Source organism: Stenella coeruleoalba (genome assembly GCF_951394435.1).
Source record: "Stenella coeruleoalba genome assembly, chromosome: 6".
NCBI classification, from domain to species: Eukaryota; Metazoa; Chordata; class Mammalia; order Artiodactyla; family Delphinidae; genus Stenella; species Stenella coeruleoalba.
Window position 1 is genome coordinate 21,917,400 of NC_137151.1, and position 16,130 is coordinate 21,933,529.

Consider the following 16,130-nt stretch of genomic DNA (forward strand, 5'->3'; position numbering starts at 1 on the left):
GAACAGAATTACAAAACAGAACAGTGTCTCAAGTTTAGAAAACCAACTTACGCTTGCTTAACGGGGAAGGTGAGTTGGGGTGCTGCATAAAACCAGAGATTGAAATGAGCACAGATAAAGTTCCTTAAGCCAAATATGGAATAGACAAGAGCTACTCCTTGCTCAACGAAATGGACTCAACACCCCATATTAAACGCCTAAGAATGTACCTGACTAGTAAGTATCTTAAAACCTATGGATTGCTATGTCTCCAAAAGAGAATCAAGCGTGTGTACAGGGGCATAAACGCAGCAGTGATAGGATTGGAGAGGTTCGGTGAGCAAATGAAGACCCTTTGAAGTCATATTGCATGGTACCCATTACACAGGTCTCAACTCTCCAGGTTTAAGGTATTCTTTCTTCAGCTAAAACATGCACGTGGAACCCAGAGTATGATCAACGATGTGAAAGGGAGACGTGTTCAAATATGTCTCAGTTTTCCTCCCCTGGTACTCGGGTGCAACATTCCAGACGCTTTACTAACACTCTCCCCACTTGGAGAGTCAGCGCCTTTAACCTCCTGTTTGGCCCAGTTTGCAATTTCTGCGGAAGATGAACAGGAATAGCGAGAACCAATGAGAGACTAGCTGGAGGTGTCTGGACGGGCAAATTTAACTCTCATTTCCCACCAGGAAGAGGAAATAACCAAAGGCTCAGCGTGCCGTACCGGACCCAGATTAGGGCCTGAAGCCATCCTGCGGTGTTGCAGCCAGGTCACAAGAAAGCGAGTTGAAGAAAGGAGCTCAGGGGCACTGTAATTCACGAACCTGCAGAGTTATAAATGACAGCTATCGTCCAAAAATAGACTGAAGTAAGGCTGCCAAGAGGACTTGAAAGCGGGGCAGAATTGCAGGAAACCGATTTCAGGAGGTAGACTGGAATTGCATTGAAAGCATAGGAAAAGAGGCAGAACGTCCACAATGATGCACTTGGCCAAAAAGGGCGTATGCGTTTTTTCCTGAATATATTCAGGAAAAAACGCATACGCCCTTTTTGGCCAACCAAGCAAGCTTGCAAAGGAAATCTGCACTACAATGAAGTCTCACTTCCCACCGGTCAAAAGGGCCATCTGAAAAAAGTGTAAAATCCAGAAAGGCAGGACAGGCCATGGAGAACTGGGAGCCTTGTTATGCTGATGGGCGGGATGAAAATTGCCAACAACCACTCGGGAGAAGTGTATGGTGTTTCCTGAAACATCTAAAAAACAAAGCAACAGAACCTAGGGCACTTCCACTTATGGTCCTATAGCTTAGGGAAATTAAAATCAAAAAGACACAGCCACCCCAAAGTTTGGAACGGCTCTGTTTACAAGAACCTCGTTTACAGTACAAGTTCAACATCGCAGAAAGTGAAAAATGGATAAAGAAGTTGTGGTATTTACTTACAAAGCAATATCACTCAGCAATGAAATCTGTGTCATCAGGCCCTTAGCAGCACAATGAGTGGATTCAGGTATGATGATTCTAACTGAAATAAGTCACACAGAAAAAGAAAAATCATAAGATATCAGTAATACACGGAATGTAAACTTGGCTACACAGGAACTGAATTACAGAACAGAACAGGTTCTCAAATTTAGAAAACCAACTTTATTCTTGCTTAAGGGTAAAGGAGAGTTAGGGTGCAGCATAAAACCAGAGACTGAAATGAGCACAGATAAAGTTCCTTAAGCCAAATATGGAATAGACAAGAGCTACTCCTTGCTCAACGAAATGGACTCAACACCGCATATTAAACGCCTAAGAATGTACCTGACTAGTAAGTATCTTAAAACCTATGGATTGCTATGTCTCCAAAAGAGAATAAAGCATGTATACAGGGGCATAAACGCAGCAGTGATAGGATTGGAGAGGTTCGGTGAGCAAATGAAGACCCTTTGAAGTCATATTGCATGGTACCCATTCCACGGGTTTCAACTACCCAGGTTTAAGGTATTCTTCCTTCAGCTAAAACATGCATGTGGAACCTAGAGTATGATCAACCATGTGATCGGGAGACGTGTTCAAATATGTCTCAGTTTTCCTCCCCTGGTACTCGGGTGCAACATTCCAGACGCTTTACTAACACTCTCCCCACTTGGAGAGTCAGTCCCTTTAACCTCCTGTTTGGCACAGTTTGCAATTTCTGTGGAAGATGAACAGGAATAGCGAGAACCAATGAGAGGCTAGCTGGAGGTGTCTGGACGGGCAAATTTAACTCTCATTTCCCACCAGGAAGAGGAATTAACCAAAGGCTCAGCATGCCGGGCCGGAACCAGATTAGGGCCTGAAGCCATCCTGCGGTGTTGCGGCCAGGTCACAAGAAAGCGAGTTGAAGAAAGGAGCTCAGGGGCACTGTAATTCACAAACCTGCAGAGTTATAAATGACAGCTATCGTCCAAAAATAGACTGAAGTAAGGCTGCCAAGAGGACTTGAAAGCGGGGCAGAATTGCAGGAAACCGATTTCAGGAGGTAGACTGGAATTGCATTGAAAGCATAGGAAAAGAGGCAGAACGTCCACAATGATGCACTTGGCCAAAAAGGGCGTATGCGTTTTTTCCTGAATATATTCAGGAAAAAACGCATACGCCCTTTTTGGCCAACCAAGCAAGCTTGCAAAGGAAATCTGCACTACAATGAAGTCTCACTTCCCCCCGGTCAAAAGGGCCATCTGAAAAAAGTGTAAAATCCAGAAAGGCAGGACAGGCCATGGAGAACTGGGAGCCTTGTTATGCTGATGGGCGGGATGTAAATTGCCAACAGACACTCAGGAGAAGTGTATGGTGTTTCCTGAAACATCTAAAAAACAAAGCAACAGAGCCTAGGGCACTGCCACTTATGGTCTTATAGCTGAGGGAAATTAAAATCAAAAAGACACAGCCACCCCAAAGTTTGGGACGCCTCTGTTTACAAGAACCTCGTTTACAGTACAAGTTCAACATCGCAGAAAGTGAAAAATGGATAAAGAAGTTGTGGTATTTACTTACAAAGCAATATCACTCAGCAATGAAATCTGTGTCATCAGGCCCTTAGCAGCACAATGAGTGGATTCAGGTATGATGATTCTAACTGAAATAAGTCACACAGAAAAAGAAACATCATAAGATATCAGTAATACACGGAATGGAAACTTGGCTACACAGGAACTGAATTACAGAACAGAACAGGGTCTCAAATTTAGAAAACCAACTTATGCTTGCTTAAGGGTAAAGGTGAGTTGGGGTGCTGCATAAAACCAGAGATTGAAATGAGCACAGATAAAGTTCCTTAAGTCAAATATGGAATAGACAAGAGCTACTCCTTGCTCAACGAAATGGATTCAACACCGCATATTAAACGCCTAAGAATGTACCTGACTAGTAAGTATCGTAAAACCTATGGATTGCTATGTCTCCAAAAGAGAATCAAGCATGTTTACAGGGGCATAAACGCAGCAGTGATAGGATTGGAGAGGTTCGGTGAGCAAATGAAGACCCTTTGAAGTCATATTGCATGGTACCCATTCCACGGGTCTCAACACTCCAGGTTTAAGGTATTCTTCCTTCAGCTAAAACATGCATGTGGAACCCAAGTATGATCAACCATGTGAACGGGAGACGTGTTCAAATATGTCTCAGTTTTCCTCCCCTGGTACTCGGGTGCAACATTCCAGACGCTTTACTAACACTCTCCCCACTTGGAGAGTCAGCGCCTTTAACCTCCTGTTTGGCCCAGTTTGCAATTTCTGCGGAAGATGAACAGGAATAGCGAGAACCAATGAGAGGCTAGCTGGAGGTGTCTGGACGGGCAAATTTAACTCTCATTTCCCACCAGGAAGAGGAAATAACCAAAGGCTCAGCGTGCCGTACCGGACCCAGATTAGGGCCTGAAGCCATCCTGCGGTGTTGCAGCCAGGTCACAAGAAAGCGAGTTGAAGAAAGGAGCTCAGGGGCACTGTAATTCACAAACCTGCAGGGTTATAAATGACAGCTATCGTCCAAAAATAGACTGAAGTAAGGCTGCCAAGAGGACTTGAAAGCGGGGCAGAATTGCAGGAAACCGATTTCAGGAGGTAGACTGGAATTGCATTGAAAACATAGGAAAAGAGGCAGAACGTCCACAATGATGCACTTGGGCAAAAAGGGCGTATGCGTTTTTTCCTGAATATATTCAGGAAAAAACGCATACGCCCTTTTTGGCCAACCAAGCAAGCTTGCAAAGGAAATCTGCACTACAATGAAGTCTCACTTCCCCCCGGTCAAAAGGGCCATCTGAAAAAAGTGTAAAATCCAGAAAGGCAGGACAGGCCATGGAGAACTGGGAGCCTTGTTATGCTGATGGGCGGGATGTAAATTGCCAACAACCACTCGGGAGAAGTGTATGGTGTTTCCTGAAACATCTAAAAAACAAAGCAACAGAGCCTAGGGCACTGCCACTTATGGTCTTATAGCTTAGGGAAATTAAAATCAAAAAGACACAGCCACCCCAAAGTTTGGAACGGCTCTGTTTAAGAGAACCTCGTTTACAGTACAAGTTCAACATCGCAGAAAGTGAAAAATGGATAAAGAAGTTGTGGTATTTACTTACAAAGCAATATCACTCAGCAATGAAATCTATGTCATCAGGCCCTTAGCATCACAATGAGTGGATTCAGGTATGATGATTCTAACTGAAATAAGTCACACAGAAAAAGAAACATCATAAGATATCAGTAATACACGGAATGTAAACTTGGCTACACAGGAACTGAATTACAGAACAGAACAGGGTCTCAAATTTAGAAAACCAACTTATGCTTGCTTAAGGGTAAAGGTGAGTTGGGGTGCTGCATAAAACCAGAGATTGAAATGAGCACAGATAAAGTTCCTTAAGTCAAATATGGAATAGACAAGAGCTACTCCTTGCTCAACGAAATGGACTCAACACCGCATATTAAACGCCTAAGAATGTACCTGACTAGTAAGTATCGTAAAACTTATGGATTGCTATGTCTCCGAAAGAGAATCAAGCATGTGTACAGGGGCATAAACGCAGCAGTGATAGGATTGGAGAGGTTCGGTGAGCAAATGAAGACCCTTTGAAGTCATATTGCATGGTACCCATTCCACGGGTCTCAACTCTCCAGGTTTAAGGTATTCTTCCTTCAGCTAAAACATGCATGTGGAACCGAAGTATGATCAACCATGTGAACGGGAGACGTGTTCAAATATGTCTCAGTTTTCCTCCCCTGGTACTCGGGTGCAACATTCCAGACGCTTTACTAACACTCTCCTCACTTGGAGAGTCAGCGCCTTTAACCTACTGTTTAGCCCAGTTTGCAATTTCTGCAGAAGATGAACAGGAATAAAAAACGCATACGCCCTTTTTGGCCAACCAAGCAAGCTTGCAAAGGAAATCTGCACTACAATGAAGTCTCACTTCCCCCCGGTCAAAAGGGCCATCTGAAAAAAGTGTAAAATCCAGAAAGGCAGGACAGGCCATGGAGAACTGGGAGCCTTGTTATGCTGATGGGTGGGATGTAAATTGCCAACAGACACTCGGGAGAAGTGTATGGTGTTTCCTGAAACATCTAAAAAACAAAGCAACAGAACCTAGGGCACTTCCACTTATGGTCCTAGAGCTTAGGGAAATTAAAATCAAAAAGACACAGCCACCCCAAAGTTTGGAACGGCTCTGTTTACAAGAACCTCGTTTACAGTACAAGTTCAACATCGCAGAAAGTGAAAAATGGAGAAAGAAGTTGTGGTATTTACTTACAAAGCAATATCACTCAGCAATGAAATCTGTGTCATCAGGCCCTTAGCAGCACAATGAGTGGATTCAGGTATGATGATTCTAACTGAAGTAAGTCACACAGAAAAAGAAACATCATAAGATATCAGTAATACACGGAATGTAAACTTGGCTACACAGGAACTGAATTACAGAACAGAACAGGGTCTCAAATTTAGAAAACCAACTATGCTTGCTTAAGGGTAAAGGTGAGTTGGAGTGCTGCATAAAACCAGAGATTGAAATGAGCACAGATAAAGTTCCTTAAGTCAAATATGGAATAGACAAGAGCTACTCCTTGCTCAACGAAATGGACTCAACACCGCATATTAAACGCCTAAGAATGTGCCTGACTAGTAAGTATCTTAAAACCTATGGATTGCTATCTCTCCGAAAGAGAATCAAGCATGTGTACAGGGGCATAAACGCAGCAGTGATAGGATTGGAGAGGTTCGGTGAGCAAATGAAGACCCTTTGAAGTCATATTGCATGGTACCCATTCCACGGGTCTCAACTCTCCATGTTTAAGGTATTCTTCCTTCAGCTAAAACATGCATGTGGAACCCAAGTATGATCAACCATGTGAACGGGAGACGTGTTCAAATATGTCTCAGTTTTCCTCCCCTGGTACTCGGGTGCAACATTCCAGACGCTTTACTAACACTCTCCCCACTTGGAGAGTCAGCGCCTTTAACCTCCTGTTTGGCCCAGTTTGCAATTTCTGCGGAAGATGAACAGGAATAGCGAGAACCAATGAGAGACTAGCTGGAGGTGTCTGGACGGCCAAATTTAACTCTCATTTCCCACCAGGAAGAGGAAATAACCAAAGGCTCAGCGTGCCGTGCCGGAACCAGATTAGGGCCTGAAGCCATCCTGCGGTGTTGCGGCCAGGTCACAAGAAAGCAAGTTGAAGAAAGGAGCTCAGGGGCACTGTAATTCTGAAACCTGCAGAGTTATAAATGACAGCTATCGTCCAAAAATAGACTGAAGTAAGGCTGCCAAGAGGACTTGAAAGCGGGGCAGAATTGCAGGAAATCGATTTCAGGAGGTAGACTGGAATTGCATTGAAAGCATAGGAAAAGAGGCAGAACGTCCACAATGATGCACTTGGCCAAAAAGGGCGTATGCGTTTTTTCCTGAATATATTCAGGAAAAAACGCATACGCCCTTTTTGGCCAACCAAGCAAGCTTGCAAAGGAAATCTGCACTACAATGAAGTCTCACTTCCCCCCGGTCAAAAGGGCCATCTGAAAAAAGTGTAAAATCCAGAAAGGCAGGACAGGCCATGGAGAACTGGGAGCCTTGTTATGCTGATGGGCGGGATGTAAATTGCCAACAACCACTCGGGAGAAGTGTATGGTGTTTCCTGAAACATCTAAAAAACAAAGCAACAGAACCTAGGGCACTTCCACTTATGGTCCTATAGCTTAGGGAAATTAAAATCAAAAAGACACAGCCACCCCAAAGTTTGGAACGGCTCTGTTTACAAGAACCTCGTTTACAGTACAAGTTCAACATCGCAGAAAGTGAAAAATGGATAAAGAAGTTGTGGTATTCACTTACAAAGCAATATCACACAGCAATGAAATCTGTGTCATCAGGCCCTTAGCAGCACAATGAGTGGATTCAGGTATGATGATTCTAACTGAAATAAGTCACACAGAAAAAGAAACATCATAAGATATCAGTAATACACGGAATGTAAACTTGGCTACACAGGAACTGAATTACAGAACAGAACAGGGTCTCAAATTTAGAAAACCAACTTATCCTTACTTAAGGGTAAAGGTGAGTTGGGGTGCTGCATAAAACCAGAGATTGAAATGAGCACAGATAAAGTTCCTTAAGCCAAATATGGAATAGACAAGAGCTACTCCTTGCTCAACGAAATGGACTCAACACCCCATATTAAACGCCTAAGAATGTACCTGACTAGTAAGTATCTTAAAACCTATGGATTGCTATGTCTCCAAAAGAGAATCAAGCATGTGTACAGGGGCATAAACGCAGCAGTGATAGGATTGGAGAGGTTCGGTGAGCAAATGAAGACCCTTTGAATTCATATTGCATGGTACCCATTCCACGGGTTTCAACTACCCAGGTTTAAGGTATTCTTCCTTCAGCTAAAACATGCATGTGGAACCTAGAGTATGATCAACCATGTGATCGGGAGACGTGTTCAAATATGTCTCAGTTTTCCTCCCCTGGTACTCGGGTGCAACATTCCAGACGCTTTACTAACACTCTCCCCACTTGGAGAGTCAGTCCCTTTAACCTCCTGTTTGGCCCAGTTTGCAATTTCTGCGGAAGATGAACAGGAATAGCGAGAACCAATGAGAGGCTAGCTGGAGGTGTCTGGTCGGGCAAATTTAACTCTCATTTCCCACCAGGAAGAGGAATTAACCAAAGGCTCAGCATGCCGGGCCGGAAACAGTTTAGGGCCTGAAGCCATCCTGTGGTGTTGCGGCCAGGTCACAAGAAAGCGAGTTGAAGAAAGGAGCTCATGGGCACTGTAATTCACAAACCTGCAGAGTTATAAATGACAGCTATCGTCCAAAAATAGACTGAAGTAAGGCTGCCAAGAGGACTTGAAAGCGGGGCAGAATTGCAGGAAACCGATTTCAGGAGGTAGACTGGAATTGCATTGAAAGCATAGGAAAAGAGGCAGAACGTCCACAATGATGCACTTGGCCAAAAAGGGCGTATGCGTTTTTTCCTGAATATATTCAGGAAAAAACGCATACGCCCTTTTTGGCCAACCAAGCAAGCTTGCAAAGGAAATCTGCACTACAATGAAGTCTCACTTCCCCCCGGTCAAAAGGGCCATCTGAAAAAAGTGTAAAATCCAGAAAGGCAACAGGCCATTGAGAACTGGGAGCCTTGTTATGCTGATGGGCGGGATGTAAATTGCCAACAACCACTTGGGAGAAGTGTATGGTGTTTCCTGAAACATCTAAAAAACAAAGCAACAGAGCCTAGGGCACTTCCACTTATGGTCCTATAGCTTAGGGAAATTAAAATCAAAAAGACACAGCCACCCCAAAGTTTGGAACGGCTCTGTTTACAAGAACCTCGTTTACAGTACAAGTTCAACATCGCAGAAAGTGAAAAATGGATAAAGAAGTTGTGGTATTTACTTACAAAGCAATATCACTCAGCAATGAAATCTATGTCATCAGGCCCTTAGCAGCACAATGAGTGGATTCAGGTATGATGATTCTAACTGAAATAAGTCACACAGAAAAAGAAACATCATAAGATATCAGTAATACACGGAATGGAAACTTGGCTCCAGAGGAACTGAATTACAGAACAGAACAGGGTCTCAAATTTAGAAAACCAACTTATGCTTGCTTAAGGGTAAAGGTGAGTTGGGGTGCTGCATAAAACCAGAGATTGAAATGAGCACAGATAAAGTTCCTTAAGCCAAATATGGAATAGACAAGAGCTACTCCTTGCTCAACGAAATGGACTCAACACCGCATATTAAACGCCTAAGAATGTACCTGACTAGTAAGTATCGTAAAACCTATGGATTGCTATGTCTCCGAAAGAGAATCAAGCATGTGTACAGGGGCATAAACGCAGCAGTGATAGGATTGGAGAGGTTCGGTGAGCAAATGAAGACCCTTTGAAGTCATATTGCATGGTACCCATTCCACGGGTCTCAACTCTCCAGGTTTAAGGTATTCTTCCTTCAGCTAAAACATGCATGTGGAACCCAAGTATGATCAACCATGTGAACGGGAGACGTGTTCAAATATGTCTCAGTTTTCCTCCCCTGGTACTCGGGTGCAACATTCCAGACGCTTTACTAACACTCTCCCCACTTGGAGAGTCAGCGCCTTTAACCTCCTGTTTGGCCCAGTTTGCAATTTCTGCGGAAGATGAACAGGAATAGCGAGAACCAATGAGAGGCTAGCTGGAGGTGTCTGGTCGGGCAAATTTAACTCTCATTTCCCACCAGGAAGAGGAAATAACCAAAGTCTCAGCGTGCCGTACCGGAACCAGATTAGGGCCTGAAGCGATCCTGCGGTGTTGCGGCCAGCTCACAAGAAAGCGAGTTGAAGAAAGGAGCTCAGGGGCACTGTAATTCAAAAACCTGCAGAGTTATAAATGACAGCTATCGTCCAAAAATAGACTGAAGTAAGGCTGCCAAGAGGACTTGAAAGCGGGGCAGAATTGCAGGAAACCGATTTCAGGAGGTAGACTGGAATTGCATTGAAAGCATAGGAAAAGAGGCAGAACGTCCACAATGATGCACTTGGCCAAAAAGGGCGTATGCGTTTTTTCCTGAATATATTCAGGAAAAAACGCATACGCACTTTTTGGCCAACCAAGCAAGCTTGCAAAGGAAATCTGCACTACAATGAAGTCTCACTTCCCCCCGGTCAAAAGGGCCATCTGAAAAAAGTGTAAAATCCAGAAAGGCAGGACAGGCCATGGAGAACTGGGAGCCTTGTTATGCTGATGGGCGGGATGTAAATTGCCAACAGACACTCAGGAGAAGTGTATGGTGTTTCCGGAAACATCTAAAAAACAAAGCAACAGAACCTAGGGCACTTCCACTTATGGTCCTATAGCTTAGGGAAATTAAAATCAAAAAGACACAGCCACCCCAAAGTTTGGAACGGCTCTGTTTACAAGAACCTCGTTTACAGTACAAGTTCAACATCGCAGAAAGTGAAAAATGGATAAAGAAGTTGTGGTATTTACTTACAAAGCAATATCACGCAGCAATGAAATCTGTGTCATCAGGCCCTTAGCAGCACAATGAGTGGATTCAGATATGATGATTCTAACTGAAGTAAGTCACACAGAAAAAGAAACATCATAAGATATCAGTAATACACGGAATGTAAACTTGGCTACACAGGAACTGAATTACACAACAGAACAGGGTCTCAAATTTAGAAAACCAACTATGCTTGCTTAAGGGTAAAGGTGAGTTGGGGTGCTGCATAAAACCAGAGATTGAAATGAGCACAGATAAAGTTCCTTAAGTCAAATATGGAATAGACAAGAGCTACTCCTTGCTCAACGAAATGGACTCAACACCGCATATTAAACGCCTAAGAATGTACCTGACTAGTAAGTATCTTAAAACCTATGGATTGCTATGTCTCCGAAAGAGAATCAAGCATGTGTACAGGGGCATAAACGCAGCAGTGATAGGATTGGAGAGGTTCGGTGAGCAAATGAAGACCCTTTGAAGTCATATTGCATGGTACCCATTCCACGGGTCTTAACTCTCCAGGTTTAAGGTATTCTTCCTTCAGCTAAAACATGCATGTGGAACCCAAGTATGATCAACCATGTGAACGGGAGACGTGTTCAAATATGTCTCAGTTTACCTCCCCTGGTACTCGGGTGCAACATTCCAGACGCTTTACTAACACTCTCCCCACTTGGAGAGTCAGCGCCTTTAACCTCCTGTTTGGCCCAGTTTGCAATTTCTGCGGAAGATGAACAGGAATAGTGAGAACCAATGAGAGACTAGCTGGAGGTGTCTGGACGGGCAAATTTAACTCTCATTTCCCACCAGGAAGAGGAAATAACCAAAGGCTCAGCGTGCCGTGCCGGAACCAGATTAGGGCCTGAAGCCATCATGCGGTGTTGCGGCCAGGTCACAAGAAAGCAAGTTTAAGAAAGGAGCTCAGGGGCACTGTAATTCTCAAACCTGCAGAGTTATAAATGACAGCTATCGTCCAAAAATAGACTGAAGTAAGGCTGCCAAGAGGACTTGAAAGCGGGGCAGAATTGCAGGAAACCGATTTCAGGAGGTAGACTGGAATTGCATTGAAAGCATAGGAAAAGAGGCAGAACGTCCACAATGATGCACTTGGCCAAAAAGGGCGTATGCGTTTTTTCCTGAATATATTCAGGAAAAAACGCATACGCCATTTTTGGCCAACCAAGCAAGCTTGCAAAGGAAATCTGCACTACAATGAAGTCTCACTTCCCCCTGGTCAAAAGGGCCATCTGAAAAAAGTGTAAAATCCAGAAAGGCAGGACAGGCCATGGAAAACTGGGAGCCTTGTTATGCTGATGGGCGGGATGTAAATTGCCAACAGACACTCGGGAGAAGTGTATGGTGTTTCCTGAAACATCTATAAAACAAAGCAACAGAACCTAGGGCACTTCCACTTATGGTCCTATACCTTAGGGAAATTAAAATAAAAAAGACACAGCCACCCCAAAGTTTGGGACGCCTCTGTTAACAAGAACCTCGTTTACAGTACAAGTTCAACATCGCAGAAAGTGAAAAATGGATAAAGAAGTTGTGGTATTTACTTACAAAGCAATATCACGCAGCAATGAAATCTGTGTCATCAGGCCCTTAGCAGCACAATGAGTGGATTCAGGTATGATGATTCTAACTGAAGTAAGTCACACAGAAAAAGAAACATCATAAGATATCAGTAATACACGGAATGTAAACTTGGCTACACAGGAACTGAATTACAGAACAGAACAGGGTCTCAAATTTAGAAAACCAACTATGCTTGCTTAAGGGTAAAGGTGAGTTGGGGTGCTGCATAAAACCAGAGATTGAAATGAGCACAGATAAAGTTCCTTAAGTCAAATATGGAATAGACAAGAGCTACTCCTTGCTCAACGAAATGGACTCAACACCGCATATTAAACGCCTAAGAATGTGCCTGACTAGTAAGTATCTTAAAACCTATGGATTGCTATGTCTCCGAAAGAGAATCAAGCATGTGTACAGGGGCATAAACGCAGCAGTGATAGGATTGGAGAGGTTCGGTGAGCAAATGAAGACCCTTTGAAGTCATATTGCATGGTACCCATTCCACGGGTTTCAACTACCCAGGTTTAAGGTATTCTTCCTTCAGCTAAAACATGCATGTGGAACCTAGAGTATGATCAACCATGTGATCGGGAGACGTGTTCAAATATGTCTCAGTTTTCCTCCCCTGGTACTCGGGTACAACATTCCAGACGCTTTACTAACACTCTCCCCACTTGGAGAGTCAGTCCCTTTAACCTCCTGTTTGGCCCAGTTTGCAATTTCTGCGGAAGATGAACAGGAATAGCGAGAACCAATGAGAGGCTAGCTGGAGGTGTCTGGACGGGCAAATTTAACTCTCATTTCCCACCAGGAAGAGGAATTAACCAAAGGCTCAGCATGCCGGGCCGGAACCAGATTAGGGCCTGAAGCCATCCTGCGGTGTTGCGGCCAGGTCACAAGAAAGCGAGTTGAAGAAAGGAGCTCAGGGTCACTGTAATTCACAAACCTGCAGAGTTATAAATGACAGCTATCGTCCAAAAATAGACTGAAGTAAGGCTGCCAAGAGGACTTGAAAGCAGGGCAGAATTGCAGGAAACCGATTTCAGGAGGTAGACTGGAATTGCATTGAAAGCATAGGAAAAGAGGCAGAACGTCCACAATGATGCACTTGGCCAAAAAGGGCGTATGCGTTTTTTCCTGAATATATTCAGGAAAAAACGCATACGCCCTTTTTGGCCAACCAAGCAAGCTTGCAAAGGAAATCTGCACTACAATGAAGTCTCACTTCCCCCTGGTCAAAAGGGCCATCTGAAAAACGTGTAAAATCCAGAAAGGCAGGACAGGCCATGGAGAACTGGGAGCCTTGTTATGCTGATGGGCGGGATGTAAATTGCCAACAGACACTCGGGAGAAGTGTATGGTGTTTCCTGAAACATCTAAAAAACAAAGCAACAGAGCCTAGGGCACTTCCACTTATGGTCCTATAGCTTAGGGAAATTAAAATCAAAAAGACACAGCCACCCCAAAGTTTGGGACGCCTCTGTTTACAAGAAACTCGTTTACAGTACAAGTTCAACATCGCAGAAAGTGAAAAATGGATAAAGAAGTTGTGGTATTTACTTACAAAGCAATATCACTCAGCAATGAAATCTATGTCATCAGGCCCTTAGCATCACAATGAGTGGATTCAGGTATGATGATTCTAACTGAAATAAGTCACACAGAAAAAGAAACATCATAAGATATCAGTAATACACGGAATGTAAACTTGGCTACACAGGAACTGAATTACAGAACAGAACAGGGTCTCAAATTTAGAAAACCAACTTATGCTTGCTTAAGGGTAAAGGTGAGTTGGGGTGCTGCATAAAACCAGAGATTGAAATGAGCACAGATAAAGTTCCTTAAGTCAAATATGGAATAGACAAGAGCTACTCCTTGCTCAACGAAATGGACTCAACACCGCATATTAAACGCCTAAGAATGTACCTGACTAGTAAGTATCGTAAAACCTATGGATTGCTATGTCTCCAAAAGAGAATCAAGCATGTGTACAGGGGCATAAACGCAGCAGTGATAGGATTGGAGAGGTTCGGTGAGCAAATGAAGACCCTTTGAATTCATATTGCATGGTACCCATTACACGGGTCTCAACTCTCCAGGTTTAAGTTATTCTTCCTTCAGCTAAATCATGCATGTGGAACCCAAGTATGATCAACCATGTGAACGGGAGACGTGTTCAAATATGTCTCAGTTTTCCTCCCCTGGTACTCGGGTGCAACATTCCAGACGCTTTACTAACACTCTCCCCACTTGGAGAGTCAGTGCTTTAACCTCCTGTTTGGCCCAGTTTGCAATTTCTGCGGAAGATGAACAGGAATAGCGAGAACCAATGAGAGGCTAGCTGGAGGTGTCTGGACGGGCAAATTTACCTCTCATTTCCCACCAGGAAGAGGAAATAACCAAAGGCTCAGCGTGCCGTACCGGAACCAGATTAGGGCCTGAAGCCATCCTGCGGTGTTGCGGCCAGCTCAAAAGAAAGCGAGTTGAAGAAAGGAGCTCAGGGGCACTGTAATTCACAAACCTGCAGAGTTATAAATGACAGCTATCGTCCAAAAATATACTGAAGTAAGGCTGCCAAGAGGACTTGAAAGCGGGGCAGAATTGCAGGAAACCGATTTCAGGAGGTAGACTGGAATTGCATTGAAAGCATAGGAAAAGAGGCAGAACGTCCACAATGATGCACTTGGCCAAAAAGGGCGTATGCGTTTTTTCCTGAATATATTCAGGAAAAAACGCATACGCCCTTTTTGGCCAACCAAGCAAGCTTGCAAAGGAAATCTGCACTACAATGAAGTCTCACTTCCCCCCGGTCAAAAGGGCCATCTGAAAAAAATGTAAAATCCAGAAAGGCAGGACAGGCCATGGAGAACTGGGAGCCTTGTTATGCTGATGGGCGGGATGTAAATTGCCAACAACCACTTGGGAGAAGTGTATGGTGTTTCCTAAAACATCTAAAAAACAAAGCAACAGAACCTAGGGCACTTCCACTTATGGTCCTATAGCTTAGGGATATTAAAATCAAAAAGACACAGCCACCCCAAAGTTTGGAACGGCTCTGTTTACAAGAACCTCGTTTACAGTACAAGTTCAACATCGCAGAAAGTGAAAAATGGATAAAGAAGTTGTGGTATTTACTTACAAAGCAATATCACTCAGCAATGAAATCTGTGTCATCAGGCCCTTAGCAGCACAATGAGTGGATTCAGGTATGATGATTCTAACTGAAGTAAGTCACACAGAAAAAGAAACATCATAAGATATCAGTAATACACGGAATGTAAACTTGGCTACACAGGAACTGAATTACAGAACAGAACAGGGTCTCAAATTTAGAAAACCAACTTAAGCTTGCTTAAGGGTAAAGGTGAGTTGGGGTGCTGCATAAAACCAGAGATTGAAATGAGCACAGATAAAGTTCCTTAAGTCAAATATGGAATAGACAAGAGCTACTCCTTGCTCAACGAAATGGACTCAACACCGCATATTAAACGCCTAAGAATGTACCTGACTAGTAAGTATCTTAAAACCTATGGATTGCTATGTCTCCGAAAGAGAATCAAGCATGTGTACAGGGGCATAAACGCAGCAGTGATAGGATTGGAGAGGTTCGGTGAGCAAATGAAGACCCTTTGAAGTCATATTGCATGGTATCCATTACACGGGTCTTAACTCTCCAGGTTTAAGGTATTCTTCCTTCAGCTAAAACATGCATGTGGAACCCAAGAATGATCAACCATGTGAACGGGAGACGTGTTCAAATATGTCTCAGTTTTCCTCCCCTGGTACTCGGGTGCAACATTCCAGACGCTTTACTAACACTCTCCCCACTTGGAGAGTCAGCGCCTTTAACCTCCTGTTTGGCCCAGTTTGCAATTTCTGCGGAAGATGAACAGGAATAGCGAGAACCAATGAGAGACTAGCTGGAGGTGTCTGGACGGGCAAATTTAACTCTCATTTCCCACCAGGAAGAGGAAATAACCAAAGGCTCAGCGTGCCGTGCCGGAACCAGATTAGGGCCTGAAGCCATCCTGCGGTGTTGCAGCCA